Raw genomic sequence first — 16,479 nt, 5'->3', positions numbered from 1 at the left:
TTTATTTATCCTTACAAAGAATGTCCCACCAGTAAAACAGCACATCCAGAAGTTTAAGACATATTGAAGGCTGAGCATATATCTGATATCAGCCCAAAGTTCATTTGAAACATGCTGCAATCCATACGTTCTCTTCAGATTAATAAACATATAATTTACAACAGAACCTGGATCCTCATATTATATTTCTGGTTGTGTTGACTTTACTTTATTTCTAATCCTTGAGTTCAGGGATGGACAGACTTAGCTGAGAGAAAACAAGCTTCAGCATTTAAAACATTAAAAAAGACTTGCTGCTACTTATTTTCTTTGGATAAGGCACAATATTTCAAATAAGCTATCAAAATACCTCTATTGGCTACTATGCAATGGTATGGAGCCTGCTGCTCTTCATTCTCAATGCCTGGAGTCAGGTCAAGACAGGAATACCCGCTGTGATAACCTGTAAAGGGAGTTATGTACAATTTGACTAGTCAAGCAAGGATTTCCTTGTTGGTGTATTCTAAATCTTTTCTTCTATAGCTCTGTCTCTTAAAATCTCAAACATAGCTAAACAGAGCCCAAGGTCAGGCATGGGGATTGTAGCATCACCAGAGTCTTCTACTTTACTTTGTGTGAGACAAGGTGGGTGAGGTAATACCTTTACTGGATCAACTTCTGACAGTGAGTAAGAGACAAGCTTTCAAACTTACACACAGCTCTTCTTCAGGTCTTCCTCTGTGTGTGCATAATTCTGATCAGAAATTCCTAGCTGCTGATACCAAGCAGAATCTTTTGAACTTCAGAAATTCATGGTTAGGGAGGGGAAATATGAATGCAGCTCAGCAGTGACTCTATTGAAACAGTAACTAAAACATGCTCCCCCTTCAAAAATGCTTTTCAATAATAACCACAGATAGATTACAATAATTACAGCCTACTAGGTTTCTTTTATTATCGAAATCTGTGCTAAAACTTTGCTATGATAAAGGGATAGAATCATTAAATGTAATTATGACATTTAGACAAAGAAATTGTTTTAGAGATACTCTGTTTTGGGGGACTGAAATAGTCATTTTTCCAAGTATTTTGTATGTAACAGGAAAGCACTCATAATAATATTTAGTAGTTTTCTAACTTCATGTCTGCTGTGTGTCATACAGCTAATGCTGACAGTGCATATTTTGAAAGGATGATGTGTTAAAAAAACTGACTTCTAAAATGTAAAGTTTTGATTCAAAATTTGTATAGTCTTACATTCCCCATTTTGTGGTGGCAGATGCAGTCAGTCAGATATGGGATCTCCTTTTCTGAGCTCAACCATGGCCAACCTCCATATCATCCCAGCTATAGAGGACTGTGGGAAGTAGCCAAAGTAGCTCTGGTGCACTGGAAGGGGCAGGGCCTGGTGATACCACACAGGAACTGTACGCCCAGAACATTGTTCCCAGAAGGCAAGAAGGACTTGTTGCACTCCCAGCTCTGCCACAGACCAGATTAGACCAAAGAGCAGTAAGGAACTGTTAGTGCATGTCAGCAGGGTCCACTCGATACTTAGAACTCAGCTGGCTAGTGTGGATTACATTTACATCACAGCTTGTCGTGAGCCTAATGTTCGTATAGACAAGCCCTTCATGTGTAACCTTGGGTACGTGACAATCACTCTGGGTGGTACCTAAAATTGCATGTTCATGTCCAGGGGGACTTTCAAAAGCACCTACACAGATTAAATACTAGGATTTCAACTCCTTATGCCTGAGGCGATGCTTACACTATGCTAAAGTTCATACTATGGGGGTATGAATTGCAGCACATCAAAGTGCTGTGCTGTAACTGCCCCATGTGAACACTGCTTGTGCACACTAACAGGTACCTAGTTTGCATTAACATAGTCCTCTTCAAACTGGACTATGTTAACCTGAGCTAGGTACTTTTTAGTTTCTGCTAGCAGAGTCCACTCGGGGCAGATACAGCACAGCAGTTTGGTGCGCACTGAAGCCTCATAGTCCAAGCTGCAGGGCCACGTAGAGAAGCTCTAAATCAACTTTGAAAATTGGACTTAGGCTCCTAATGTTCTTAGGTGCTTTTGAGAAATGATCTTGACCCTGCTATGCGTGACAAAAACTGTTGCAACTGGGCCAGCGTTAGATTTAAAAAAGAAAAAGAAAAAATAGATATTTCATGGAAACCACACTGAAAAAGTTTGGAAGAGTGTTTGTTTCTTAAGAGCTCCTGGAACTCATACACACCTTGGGCTACATCCTAGTGCCTTTGAAGTTAATGGCAAGACTCCTATTGATTTTTAAATGGTACCAGTGTTTGACTGCAGTTTGATGAAAGTCTGGTAAATATAAAGCAAATCTATAAATTGCCAGTTGAGAAACTGTGTAGATGTTGGAAGAAAACAATAAGTAGTCATCCTCTATTCCCCTCTTATTGTTTGTCTTTAAGAGTAAAGTTATGTTACTTGAAATAAAATAAATAAATACACATTAAATGCTGCTACTATTTTGGGGGTTGGTTCCATCCATGTATGCATTTATCAACACTTCTTGTCAAAGCAGACTATTTTTAAAAGTCATGTTGTAAGGACAATGTACACACATCACTCTGGTAAAACATTTTTAACATTTTACACCCTGCTATTACTAGTGATCCAATTGGAAAAATATGACCCTAAAAATATTCCATTTCCTGGAGCTTTGATGCTGTATGAAACCTTTTCAAATTGAAGACAGAGAACACCTTGGGTTTTTTTCTTAACCATTACAATCCTCTTGGGTTTTCTTGTATCTGTCTTCTTCTCACTTTTTGTTTCTTTCGTCAAATCTCCTTAAAGGCTGTGGTTGTTTTTTATTTTTTTAAGTATCTCTGACCTTCTCTGCCCTGTTCTCTTCATCTTCTTTACTACTTTTTTTTCTTTTTCATTATTTATTTTTTGTTTTGTTGTCTTGTGGAATCGCTTTTTCAATAATAAGATGAACTAGAATTACCTTAGAAGTAGCATAGGGCTACATTTGGTCCTGGTAAAGGCAAGTGCAACTTCATTAAAGTCAACAGAGTTTTACTCACTTACAATAGCTCTGCATTTGGCCTGCGTCCGACAACAGTAACTACATCACTGTAGGTGCCTGATTTGATCTACCTGACAAACCATCTAAGTGCACAGGAATAAATGAAGAGTGGGTTGGGAATATGGGTACATGGGTAATCAAATATAACAGACTATATTGTGTTGGCTTAAGGTGCATCCTTGCAGTATGTAGGGAGTGATGGTAGCCACACTGTGGTGAGTTTTGCACAAGGAAAACTGAGTCTGTTTCAGTTCTTCTAGCCTCTCTCTCACTCACAAGCCTGGCCAGCTCTGCATCACTTTCCCGCCCATACCTTTAGGAAGGCTAGTAGTGCTAGCTCCATGCATTACCTGTGTTTCCCAGCATCGCTATGGGTGGCTCCTGTGCACAGCCATAATAAGGAGGGGAAGGCATGTTCTATCCCATCTCTTTGTGCACATATGCGCGGTCAAATAGTAAAGAGAATTTAAGAGAGTGTGCGGGTATAAATACCTCATTATCCACAGATAAATGCTGCAGTCCTTTTATATGCAGCACCTTCTCGAGCACATGCCACCCTTTCTCATGAAACCATATCTTTGTCATGCTGTTGTCAAGGCAAAACATCCATTTGATTTTGATGTAAATATTGTAACACCTCCCTTTACATGACAAGCTTTGGACATAGCCCCACCCAGAATCAATCGCTATAAGCACATGAGAAATTCCTACTTTGGCTTCAATTTTACTTCAATAGGAGTATTCACATGCTTAAAGTTCCTGGGTCAAGGCTTCAGTGAACACTGCTGTGAGAGGGACAGACTGAAAGCACGCCTTTCAGTCTGGGTGGTGTACGCTGGGCCTGATTCTGTTCCCACTCAGACTAAAGTAAATCAGGAGTAAATTAGCTTAAAACAAAGTAGTAACACTGGCATAAAGCTAGGTTTCAGAGTAACAGCCGTGTTATTCTGTATTCGCAAAAAGAAAAGGAGTACTTGTGGCATCTTAGAGACTAACCAATTTATTTGAGCATAAGCTTTTGTGAGCTACAGCTCACTTCATCGGATGCATACTGTGGAAAATACAGAAGATGTTTTTATACACACAAACCATGAAAAAATGGGTGTTTATCACTACAAAAGGTTTTCTCTCCCCCCACCCCACTCTCCTGCTGGTAATAGCTTATCTAAAGTGATCCCTCTCCTTACAATGTGTATGATAATCAAGGTGAGCCATTTCCAGCACAAATCCAGGTTTTCTCCCCACCCTCCCCAACAAACCCACTCCCTTGTTGGTAATAGCTTATCTAAAGTGGTCACTCTCCTTACAATGTGTGTGATAATCAAGGTGGGCCATTTCCAGCACAAATCCAGGGTTTAACAAGAACGTCTGAGGAACGGGGGAGGGTAGGGGGAGGAAAAAACAAGGGGAAATAGGTTACCTTGCATAATGACTTAGCCATTCCCATTCTCTATTCAAGCCTAAGTTAATTGCATCCAATTTGCAAATGAATTCCAATTCAGAAGTCTCTCGCTGGAGTCTGGTTTTGAAGTTTTTCTGTTGTAATATCACAACTTTCATGTCTGTAATCGCGTGACCAGAGAGATTGAAGTGTTCTCCGACTGGTTTATGAATGTTATAATTCTTGACATCTGATTTGTGTCCATTTATTCTTTTATGTAGAGACTGTCCAGTCTGACCAATGTACATGGCAGAGGGGCATTGCTGGCACATGATGGCATATATCACATTGGTAGATGTGCAGGTGAACGAGCCTCTGATAGTGTGGCTGAATAAAGCTAATGCTAGTGAGAGGAGAATCAGGCCCATTTCCTCAAGAAGGCTTTCATATCTTAATGGCCAAGTGAGATCAAGGGCTAAATCCTACTCACCATACTAAAAGGAATATTCTCATTGAAATCAATGAGAACTGCTTACATTTGAGTAAGGTGAGCTGTAGTCAACTGTAGGTTTGGACACCAAATTTAGAACCTCTCTATGGCACTGTGCTGCCTTTCTTTTAAGGCTTTTTTGGTTGTCAGTTTGATTGCTTTATTAAAGATCAGTGATTTTTAGTCAGTTGTATTTACATGATTCCTCAAATTATACCTAGTTTTGCAGCTAATAAAAATGTATATTCTTCATATCGTTTGAGCACTGTTCTCAGTCAAAGTCTCTGAGCATCCTGCTGGGGTAGAGGCCCTTGTTTTTCTGGTTCTGCTCACCTTACCCAGACACCACAGAAATAAATATATATTGAAGGGACTGGTGGTAGTTTTGTTGAAAATGTGCTCGCTGGGCATCCCAGAGATTATGGAAAACAGTCATTTCCAGAGCTCAGGTCAGGCCATAAAGCTGTGGTGTGTATTGTACCTTTCAACTAAACACAAGGAAGCTGTGTGGGTTTGATTCATTTTCTCATTCAATTCATAATCCTGATGCAAGGGCTCCTGCCAAATTGACTTAGTTTCAGAACTAGATGAAAGTGCCCATATAATGATATAAAAATGTGAGTGTAAATACTATGATGGTGGTAGTTTCATTACTTTAGTCACCACATTAAGCACAGTTTAACTTATCCTGCTGAGCGGAAATGAGACTAGGATATGATAAGATGAACTCACTGTAGTTAGGCTGTTAAAAGTATATTACAGCCTTGAATCTGATAAAATACTTACATTGATCACCAGGGATGTAGAAAAGTACACTAAGGAATATAGTCAGTATACTCTAAATTATTAGATTTTTTTCTGTAAATGTATTAAATTTCAGAGGTTAAGTTGTAGATGGAAAAGTGCACTGAATTTTCACTTTAGAGAGTTGATAGCAAATTTGGTTCTTAATGTAATCATGACCAGCAATCAGCTTGTTTTCACAGCTGCGCTGAGGCATGCTACTGCACACCATTTCAAAACTATGCCATTTTTGACACAAGGAAGGAGCTGTAGATTAGCATGTGTGAAACAGAGTTTCTATCCCCTCCCTGCCAGCACTGGAGTTGATGGCCTTACAAAGGTGCTTTGCTAAAGTTTAGATTATGACTGACTATGAACCCAAGCAAGGGGGTAAGAGGACGTAATCTCCCCTTACCTTCCTGCATAGGCTACCTGAACTTTGGGTCAAGGTCCACATGAGTAAGAGGAGCCAATGCCTGCTTACTTCCTCCCTAGAGCAGGTGGATGGAGTAGCATGAGGAATGGGGAGGGAACAGACAGAACATTCATCTCTTCCTGCTTTTTGCTGGCCAAAGCATCCAAGCCAGCACAGGGAGCCGAGTAGTAATTTCCTGCTGGTGTAGTCTAGCAGTAAGTTACTATATCCCAGAAGCAAAGAGGAAGCAGAGGTGACTCTGAGGCATGACTCTGATCCGCAATGCCTTCGGGGCTATCTCTGCTATGATGCAGCTTAGTCATCTCCCCACACTAGGGCTGTGCTGAAAGTCATAATCTAACCACAGAGCATAATCGTCTGATAATCTAATAGTAAAATAGTTTCCTGGGCCAGATATTGTGCTTTAGGAAGAACTCTCATGCTTTTACAAAAGATTAGAGTACAAATATATCACAGAAATCAGTTTCTTTTCCACTGTTCAAAAGCCCAGCTGAAAAAACACTCAATTCCTTTCAATTTAACTTCCAACAATATTTTCTGAGTCAACTTGACCATTTCCCTTTTTGATGTGAAAGTAATTTTGTGAAGGAAAATTATTGATCCAGAAAACATATATTGTCTTAGCATTCAAGGCCTGATCTAATGTCCACAGGAACCAAAGACTCCCATTGTTTCAAAAGGTGTTGGATCAAGTCCTTGTTCCCTATGGTTTACAATGTAGCTTGTGTTGAGTAGTGCCTTCCAGTGCTCTGTGGAAGTATCAGGTTTTGGCTGCCAGGGATATCTATATAAAAAGGGACAAGTATTTTTACAAGCTTTGCTGAAAAATTATAATTTTGATGAATGGAAAGCCCAGCTTTTTTGTATCAGAATGAAGGAAATTAACTCATCTTATAAATAGTATGCAACATGTTCTTCACAATCATCAGCAGCTCTACTTTTCCCCATAAATCACATTTTGAAACAGAGATCCCCTGTGTAAAACATTTGTCTTCAGTAGATACTACATCTGTTGGAGGTACTGTTTCACATAGCTGCATAACAGATTGCTGATACTGACATGTGCGAACACTGATTTGTTCAGAATGCCTGGCAGTTTTAGGAATAAATTTTCCTCTCTGAGTGACAGAGATCTTTTCAAAGCAAGTCTGATCTCTGACTTCCTCCATGCGCAAGACCAATGTAAAGCCAAATTCAGTGGTTTCAGGGGAGTTGGACACATTTGTGAAGGGCAGAACTGGCCCTTCAGGTTGACTGTTCTTTTTACATGCATAGATCTGCCCCTGATGTCTGGCTCTGCTGCTTATGCAGAGACAGCAGAATACCTTTGAAGAAAACAACTATGATGTGAGTCAGCGAGGAGAACCTAGCGCTAAAAGTGTCAGGCATTTTGAATAAATTAACTTTGTTACCCACTAAAAATGTAGGGGCAAATTCCTTTCCCTGATTCCGAGGCTGCAGGGTCTGGTTTGGTGCCCTATACAGAGAGTTCTCCTCTGCATAGCCCCTCCCACACCTGACACCCCCCTCACCCACTATCCCAGAAAGCCTTCCACAGCAGGAGCCTTCTGGGAACTCTGATGCAGAGCTCTCAGAGCCACTTCTCTGGTAGTGGCCTCCTGTACCACGGCTGGGTATCAGTGCCAAGGGCCATGTGGCATTTATGAATCTGGCCTGAAGCATCTACTAAATAAAAGTTTATTCAAGAGTTCCTTGCTTCAAAATGCTGATTTACAGTCAAAGTAAAAGAGATGCCTCTGGTGATGATCATGAGGAACATATTTCAGATCAGACATGTTCTCTTTTATGTCTTGTTATTGACTTGGATTTACAGTTTCATGTATGTCATTTGGATTATTTTGTTGTTTTTCTACTGGTTTTGTTGATGAGTTATGTAGCTGTTTAGGTAACTGTGCCCATCAATTTTGTGATTTTGTTTTTCTTCATGTTTTTCTAGCAATTACAGAATACCCATAACATGTTTATTAGAAATCAGGATACTGGAACATGTTTTCAGGGAGTTAACAGTAATGATAGTGGTAAACCACAAAATAAAATATTGAAACAAATCTGAACTAGAGCTGTGAGAACTTGGAAAACCTGCCTCATAAGCTAACGTTTAACTTCCCAAGCTCAGAAACTAAAGCCAGGGTTAATTAAAATGACACCGTCTTTGGGTTTTTGTTGGTTTTTGTAATTTTACTTTTTATTCTCTATTTTTCATAATGTCTTTCAAAGATTAAATATACTCGGCCCACCATTAGGAGATCAATAGAACTGCATCAACATACACCAGATGAGAATCTGACTCACTATATTAACTGTAGGAACACGATTAGTGCAGATTACAGCAGATAAAACAGTAGAACACTAGGTTCCTCATTCTGCAAATCAGTTAAAGCTCAGTGTGTGTTGAAGTCCCATGTAGAAGACCACTGATTTCCATTGATTTCAATGAGTACTGGATCAAGACTTTGCTGAATAGGGGTGACTTAAACATGCTAAATTAAAACATCTGCTTACGTGCTTCACTGAATCAGGCTCTAAGAAAATGGAGCCTATTTCTATTACAGTTACTCATGATGAGTAGCGCTTATCAAATGAGAGTATTCGCATACATGCTACTTGTCTTAAGGGTTGCAGGATTGGGCCCTTTGGTATAAATTATGTGCCATGGCTTCACATGGGAATGGTGTGGCAACTCCTGGGAAGTGTAGCAACTGTGCCACTATCAAAGAGGGTGCAGTATGCCCTACAGCATGCAAGCTAGCTCTAAGGCCAAAACTGAAAAGAAGCATGGGTGTGGCTTTGCCACCCTTCTGCCCCTTTGGGTTTCTTAATACTGTTAGTTCATAGAATCATAGAATATCAGGGTTGGAAGGGACCTCAGGAAGTCATCTAGTACAACCCCCTGCTCAAAGCAGGACCAATCCCCAAATAAATCTTCCCAGCCAGGGCTTTGACAAGCCTGACCTTAAAAACCTCTATGGAAGGAGATGCCACCACCTCCCTAGGTAACCCATTCCAGGGCTTCACCACCCTCCTAGTTACGTTAACCAGCCTAAATAAGAACTAAGAACACAAAGCTGGAATTAGGTAGTACTCAAAACTTTGTTCCTGTGGAATTTTCAAATCAGACAAGATAAATATCTGGAAAAGAATCTCAGAACCATTTCAGGTCCATCCATTAGTAATTCCAAGTAGACGTGCCCATTCATAGTTTAATTCCCACCCATTGTCTCTACTAATCATATACTTCCCTTTCTGGGACTCTACTGCTTTCCAAACATTCTTTCTTGCTTTGGCACTGCAATGCTCTTGTATTTCAACAATACTGCCTTGCTGTTTACTGGGAAGTAAGATTCACTTGGGGTTCCAAAAATTATCTCCTTACTACTAATAATAATATCTAGTTTGTCATCTGACACTTGCCTCCTAGATATCAGTTTTATGTAGCTATGAAACTGTGAACACTTTGTTTTAAGTGTATTTCACTATTAGATTTATCTGAACTATTTGCAGAGACAGCAGCCATTTTGTACTCAGGAGTTACTACATGATGGTTCCTTCTGAAAACTCCATCAGTCGTTACAGCCTGTTATATAGAAGATGCATGTTGTGTCTCATTTCTCTCTTATTGTTGTCTTTCTTATCCTAAAATAAAAGTACTTTTAGACTGAAAGTATATGGATGAACTTTTTGCATGGGGGAATATAAAATCCAACTATTCTCCCAATATGTGCAGGGCTAGTCCATTACCACACTGACTGTCTTATTGATACTTTGTTAAAAGTTGTTTGTTTAATCTCTTACCAATAATTAAACATTATTTTTGACGCACTAGGGAAGTGTGAAAAGCTTTTCATATCAAGAAGAATAGCGGAATCTGGTATTGCAAAAAGGCACAAGATATCCCTTTTCAGACAGCAAAATTTTGCAGATTTCATCAGAAATATTAGGCAAAAACTTGGCTCATAGGAGGAGGACTAATAAGTATAGGCTAAGGGGTAAACATCACTTACTAAAACCTTTTGGGGGGGGCGGGGAATCAGTCAATACTTGTATGTTCACATTCATGATGGGAAGTACTCTGAGAGGGGAAATCTTCATGTAGGGATGCAAGAAGAAAAATAGAAATAGTAAAAATATAACCAAATGTAGAACAAAATCATGGGGCAGATCCTTCTGTTACATCCAAGACTGACCTAACTCACCTTGGGCTACAAAAGCTATCAGGTTGGGGGTGGGGGAGATACAGCTGATTTGGGGCATCCTGACCATGCCCCCTTTCCTCTGACCACACCCTTTTTTGTTATATTAGCAGCAGGATGCTGTAAAATTCCCAGCAACTCTGTGCCACTAGAAAAAAAATGAAAGTGATCTTTCCTGGGTAGGTTAAGCTAGTTTTAACATCAAAGTACTCCAGAGGCATAGCAGAAAGGAGATGCACTTTACTGAAGGATCAGATCAGAAGACAGAACACTGAGCTAGATAGATCATTGGTCTGACTCAGTATGTCCATTCTTATGTTCTTAGGTTCAGATCCAGTATCGGTTAGTTAAACTTTTTATTTCTTTTTAAAGGTTTTCTTTGAGTTTAATACATCTAAACCAGTAGTTCCCAAACTTTAACAACCTGTGAACCCCTTACACTAAAATGTCAAGTCTCGCAAACCCCGTCCTAAAAATGAATATTTCCAGGGATTTTCTCCTTTACCTGAGTATAAATTATAAAAGCAGTGATCTTAGAAATATAAAATTTGTTTTTATGACATGCTTATTACACACTATTTATTATTTATTATTATTTATCATTACAGTATTTTTATTACATTATGAAAACAGCAACACTCTTCCAAGATCTCACTTTCGTAGCTTGTATCACTTTGAATAAGCCTATTATAAGACAAGGCTCCTATGTTTTATCAAGGAGTATCAGATGTGAAACAGCATGAAGGCATTTAAGAAGCCAACTCAAAGAGTTCCTCCTACACAAGCATTCAGGTCTTGAGCAGTCCAGTCAAACAATGCACGTTACAACAAAGCTTAAACTTCTTCTTCATAATAATTTTAAAAACAATATTAGCTGCCTATTTAATTTCAAAAATAGCAAAAAATATCCACCTCCCTTTCCATTTCTTATAAGGAGTCTTGAAGTTTAAATCTCCTCAGTGTGATAGATATGCTTGCTTTGATCTGCTTAGCTCTTAGAAATCCAGGGGCTCCGGGCTGCTGGCCCCATGCTGCCCGGGGTCCCTAGGGACAGCTCTGTCCGCCATTAGGGAATTTTTTCCCGAGAACCCCCTGTAACATTTCATGAACCCCCAGGGGTTCCCGAACCCCAGTTTGGGAGCCACTGATCTAAACCAACAGTTCCTGACTGTTTGGTTTATTAAAGTGAAATGAATTAGTGCTTCTTTTCAATATTTCAGATCATTTTGTAACCTGTTGTCATGAAGGAGTACCAAGAGCACAGAATCTTCTAATTCCCTGTTCCTTTTGGAAGCCATAACTTTGCATATTCATTAGTAGTGTTGCCTGATGTATTGGTTGGTTATTGATTGTTTTGCTATACTGATTATTTAAACCCTCAATTAGCAACGTAATTAGACCTCTGAGGTTTGATAGGTTCTAGCCCCAGAATCAGGCACAACAGAATCATGGTTGGGAACCCTAGTGTGCACAGCAGTGACACACACCAGAGGCAAAGCTGAGTTTGTAATATGTTTATTAACTCTGTTAGTAGAATCATAAATGTTCCAATCTGAAAGAGTATGTAGCTATAGTACAATATCAGTGTGATGTCCTCTGTCATCCCATACACATACTCACACAATTCTTATAGCGACCTGAGGACGGGATGGCAGCTGGTGGCCCACAGGGGTCCTATCCTGTCTCTCTGGCATGCCAGGCAAGTCCAATGAAGTTTTCCAATGGTCAAGGGCCTATTATGGGTTCTGGTAGCAGACATGAATATTCATAGGAGCATTCTACCTCTTTTGCCATAACTAATTTCCTCACCCGAATCATGTTGGGGTGTTGTTATTCTATAGGTTAGTATAGTAATTATTCCAAACTTACAGCATCTACATCAATTGATTAGCATGACAATCTTATGGTTGTACATATGCTAATGTTCCCATCTCAAAATACCCCAAACTGTTATCAGCTGACCTCTTGTGGTTACCTGTCAGCATTTAATGCAAGATCTCAGCAAAACTACATATTGCAAAATAACATTTGATGCCTTCCTGTCACTTAGGATTACTGCTGGTCAACTTACTTATGCTAAGGCTCAGAGACCTAACTGCCTTATGCTAACTTGTTTATGCTAATGCTTTACAGATTGAGGCCTGTAGGTTTCTTGTGTTACTGCTAGGTAGAATATTCCTAACATTTGGCAATGCACTCTTTTGGCTAAAGTAGTTACTTTGTAATAATATCTTGCCAATCATCAACTGCCTAGTGTCAGGAAAAATCTTCCCCCATGGGCAGTTATTCCCATAATTGTCCACTATGCTTCTTTTAAAGTACTTGGTATTGCCTACTATTGAAAGCATGACACCAGTATAGATGGATGCTTGCTTTGATTTGGTGTAGCATTTCCTATGGCTCTAATTGACTCTCATTGAAGTCAATGGGAGTTTTCACATTGATTCAATGCTGTGCTCCTAAATGGATACAGGGCTTACCTTCCTCTACTAGCTTAGGCTCATCCTCTCTTCCCCCTCCAAATGTTACGTTTATTTTAGTGGAAAGAGGGACACCTCTCTATTCTTTCACTGCTGAACCATTATTGATTGCTCTAAGATAAAACCTTATTTTAACTCCTATTTTATTAACAAAATATCTGCATTGCTTTCTTCCTTTTTTAAACATAGTCTATTAAAATTTACTTCCTGCTATCCTAGCAAATTTGAAAACAATGAAGTTCTGTCAAAAGGCATGCTTACCAAGCATTCAATTTTTATTTCACTCATTTTGGCAAAACTTCTAGTGCCGCCACAAAGATTTTATAATGATAACCTATAAAACCTATCCAGGTTGTGCAGATACTGTAAAAAAACCAAAAAGTCTAAAGCAGGAAAACTAAACTCTTTAGTTGCTGCATTGGATGTAGGAGTTCCTGAAGGCGTTTAGAGTCAGGAGATGAAATATGATAATCTGCACTTAGTCTAGCCAGATTTGTAGAACTCCCACAATGCACTGTGTTTTATTTGCAACTTTGCACCACAGAGAGAAATGAAACTAATTTAACAGGCATGTTTAATTCTCTCAGGTACTGTACTACAAAAGTGCCATGGTAGTTAAATCAGGATGTATTTGCTTTTTGCTGTATAAGTTTACGATACTATAAGACTTTGTTTCTAAAATTAATGAGCTAAATATTTCCAAGTGATAACCTTCAGGATTTTTATCTTATCATCTAATGATGTCTCTATGGCCTACATGTGATCTTTTTGAGTTAGTCAGTCTTTGTTCAATAAGATAAGCATGATGAGAGTGGACAACACATCTGAGGCTTGAATACACTGTGGGACAGTTGTTCGTAACTGCTGACTGTAAATATGAGTCCTTTGTGCTTGAATTGGCCAATTAGCCATGTAAGTAAAATATTCTCTCGTAACTGGATAAAATTGCCTTTTTCAGTAGACTGAACATTTACTAAAATGAGATATAGGAAAAAAAAAACTTTTGCATCTTCAACACTTTTGTTCCTCTAACAGAATTCCTTTAAGACAACTCAATTTTTTTTTTTTTATGATTTTGTGAGCAGGTTGGCACAGAAAATCAATTTATTTTAGAAGCATATTTCTTTTAGTAATTCAGTTTTCTAATACTGTGTACATTTCACCGTTTAATGTGCTATAAATACGCCTTTAACAAGTATATTTCTTTACCAAGTATTCACTGAAAAGAGTTTGATTGGATTTCAATATGCATTTCCATATGGTTTCTTAAAATTAGACTCTTTTAGCTGTTCTGTTCCTGTCACAAGTAGTACTTTAAGTGGTTACCAATGTATAGGTTTCACATTCGGTAGTAATGGATTACCTTTCTAATCAATAGCAGAATCATATGCTGCTTGTTACATATCCAAAGCTGCCTATGAAATCATGCAATATACAATGGTAAGACCTGATGGAATATAGGCAGCAAATAGGCAATTTAACACAACAGAATACCAATAATAAAAACCACATATATTGTAAAAAGAAAAAAGAAAAGGAGTACTTGTGGCACCTTAGAGACTAACCAGTTTATTTGAGCATGAGCTTTCGTGAGCTACAGCTCACTTCATCGGATGCATAGCATATTGTGGAAACTGCAGAAGACATTATATACACACAGAGACCATGAAACAAAACTTCCTCCCACCCCACTGTCCTGCTCGTAACAGCTTATCTAAAGTGATCATCAAGGAGGGCCATTTCCAGCACAAATCCAGGTTTTCTCACCCTTCCCCCTCCCCCCCCCCCCCCAGACACACATACAAACTATTGTATTTTAGATTTGACCCCCGTGTCTACAACTTGCTGGTGCCAGAGGAAGATTGCAGACAGAAAAGAAGCTACTAATATAGGTATGGAATACTTGTGGCACCTTAGAGACTAACCAATTTATTTAAGCATAAGCTTTCGTGAGCTACAGCTCACTTCACGAAAGCTTATGCTCAAATAAATTGGTTAGTCTCTAAGGCGCCACAAGTCCTCCTTTTCTTTTTGCGAATACAGACTAACACGGCTGTTACTCTGAAACTTAATATAGGTATGTTTTTGAGATATCTGTGACTTGTCTAGCATCAGCATGCTGTCTACTGAAAGTACTTTTATGAAATTCATGTCATATCTAGTATTTTTATGTGAATACTTTCTTGAACTAAACTTTTACATTCACGTTTTGATTGAGTCACGTGCTTTTTATTCTGTGATCTTTATTATCCCTCATCAAAAAAAAAAAAAAAAACAGTGACCTCACTGCCCATCTTTCCTTCTCTCTCTGGACCAAAAGAACTGTGTGTTTTTTTTTCCTTACTGAGCATTTCTTTTATCTCTTAGCAGTCTGCAAAAATTGGACCTTGCTATAAAAGCTACTGCCTACTTAGCACAAAGTTGATTTGATGGGAGACACCAGTTTATTCTCTAATTGCCAAATTCTGTCTCCTGACCGGCACACAGACCAAACAGCAGGATTGTTTGTTGAGGAGTTTTGTATGGGGCTAGAACTCCCAGTCTTGATGCAGTAGGAGATCCGTTACCCCAGTTTTGAGCCAGTGCATATGAAGAGATGCATCTATACGAAAGGGCAGACTTGCAGAAGAAAGCATTTATCCAGCAGAGTTCTCAGCTCTGCTGGAAGACATCTACCTCAACTGTGGATTTGCTAAGAAGTATGAAGTTCCCCTCCTGAGCTCCTTAGACTCTCCACAGCTATGGTGTCTCCAGGGTGCAATGAGTCCTTAGGAGTTGTGAGATAGGCCTAGGAAGATATGGCAGATGTGAGATCTTGGGCAAGAAAAGGCATTTGGGGGCTCAGGCAGCTGGGAGAGCCAGGCTGATGAGGAAAATTATGTACCTACTACATAATTTTCCCAGAATATTTTCCAGATTTGCCTGACATTGCTTCAAAGCTTGCCTGTCTTTTGAGTGCACAGCAGTGCTTCCTAATGTTGTATTTATGTCATAGCTTTATACAGAATATATACTGTAGTTTTAAAATGATGAAATCAAATCTATCATATATTGTAAGTTATTTATCTCTTATCCAACATTTGACCATTCGATAATTGTTTTACCTACACATGTGTTATATTTAAAATCTTAGCTAATGTGCAGTAGAAAATATAAACAATTGTAAAGTTGAGAAAAGACGTAAAAAGGACACGATTTTGGTTCGAGTTGTGTATAATACTTGACACATTCTTAAAAAGAGAAGTTTCAGAGTAGCAGCCATGTTAGTCTGTATCCACAAAAAGAAAAGGAGGACTTGTGGCACCTTAGAGACTAACACATTTATTTCAGCATAAGCTTTCGTGAGCTACAGCTCAATGCATCTAATGAAGTGAGCTGTAGCTCACGAAAGCTTATGCTGAAATAAATATGTTAGTCTCTAAGGTGCCACAAGTACTCCTTTTCTTTTTTAAAAAGAGAAGGTGATGTGCAATAGAAGATCTAGAAAAAAACTTTTCACTGTAATATAATTCTGTTTGTTGTTTTCCTGCCATCACCTTCAGAGAGTTATCCGGGAATCAGCTACACAGCTGTACCAGTATGTCCCAATCTCTTCTGTAATTCATGGATAACACATCAACTAGGCCTCATTAGCCCTGTGTTTGT

Source organism: Natator depressus, chromosome 8, assembly GCF_965152275.1.
Source record: "Natator depressus isolate rNatDep1 chromosome 8, rNatDep2.hap1, whole genome shotgun sequence".
NCBI classification, from domain to species: Eukaryota; Metazoa; Chordata; order Testudines; family Cheloniidae; genus Natator; species Natator depressus.
The sequence above is the reverse complement of the archived record's forward strand: the minus strand, read 5'-3'. Positions refer to the sequence as shown.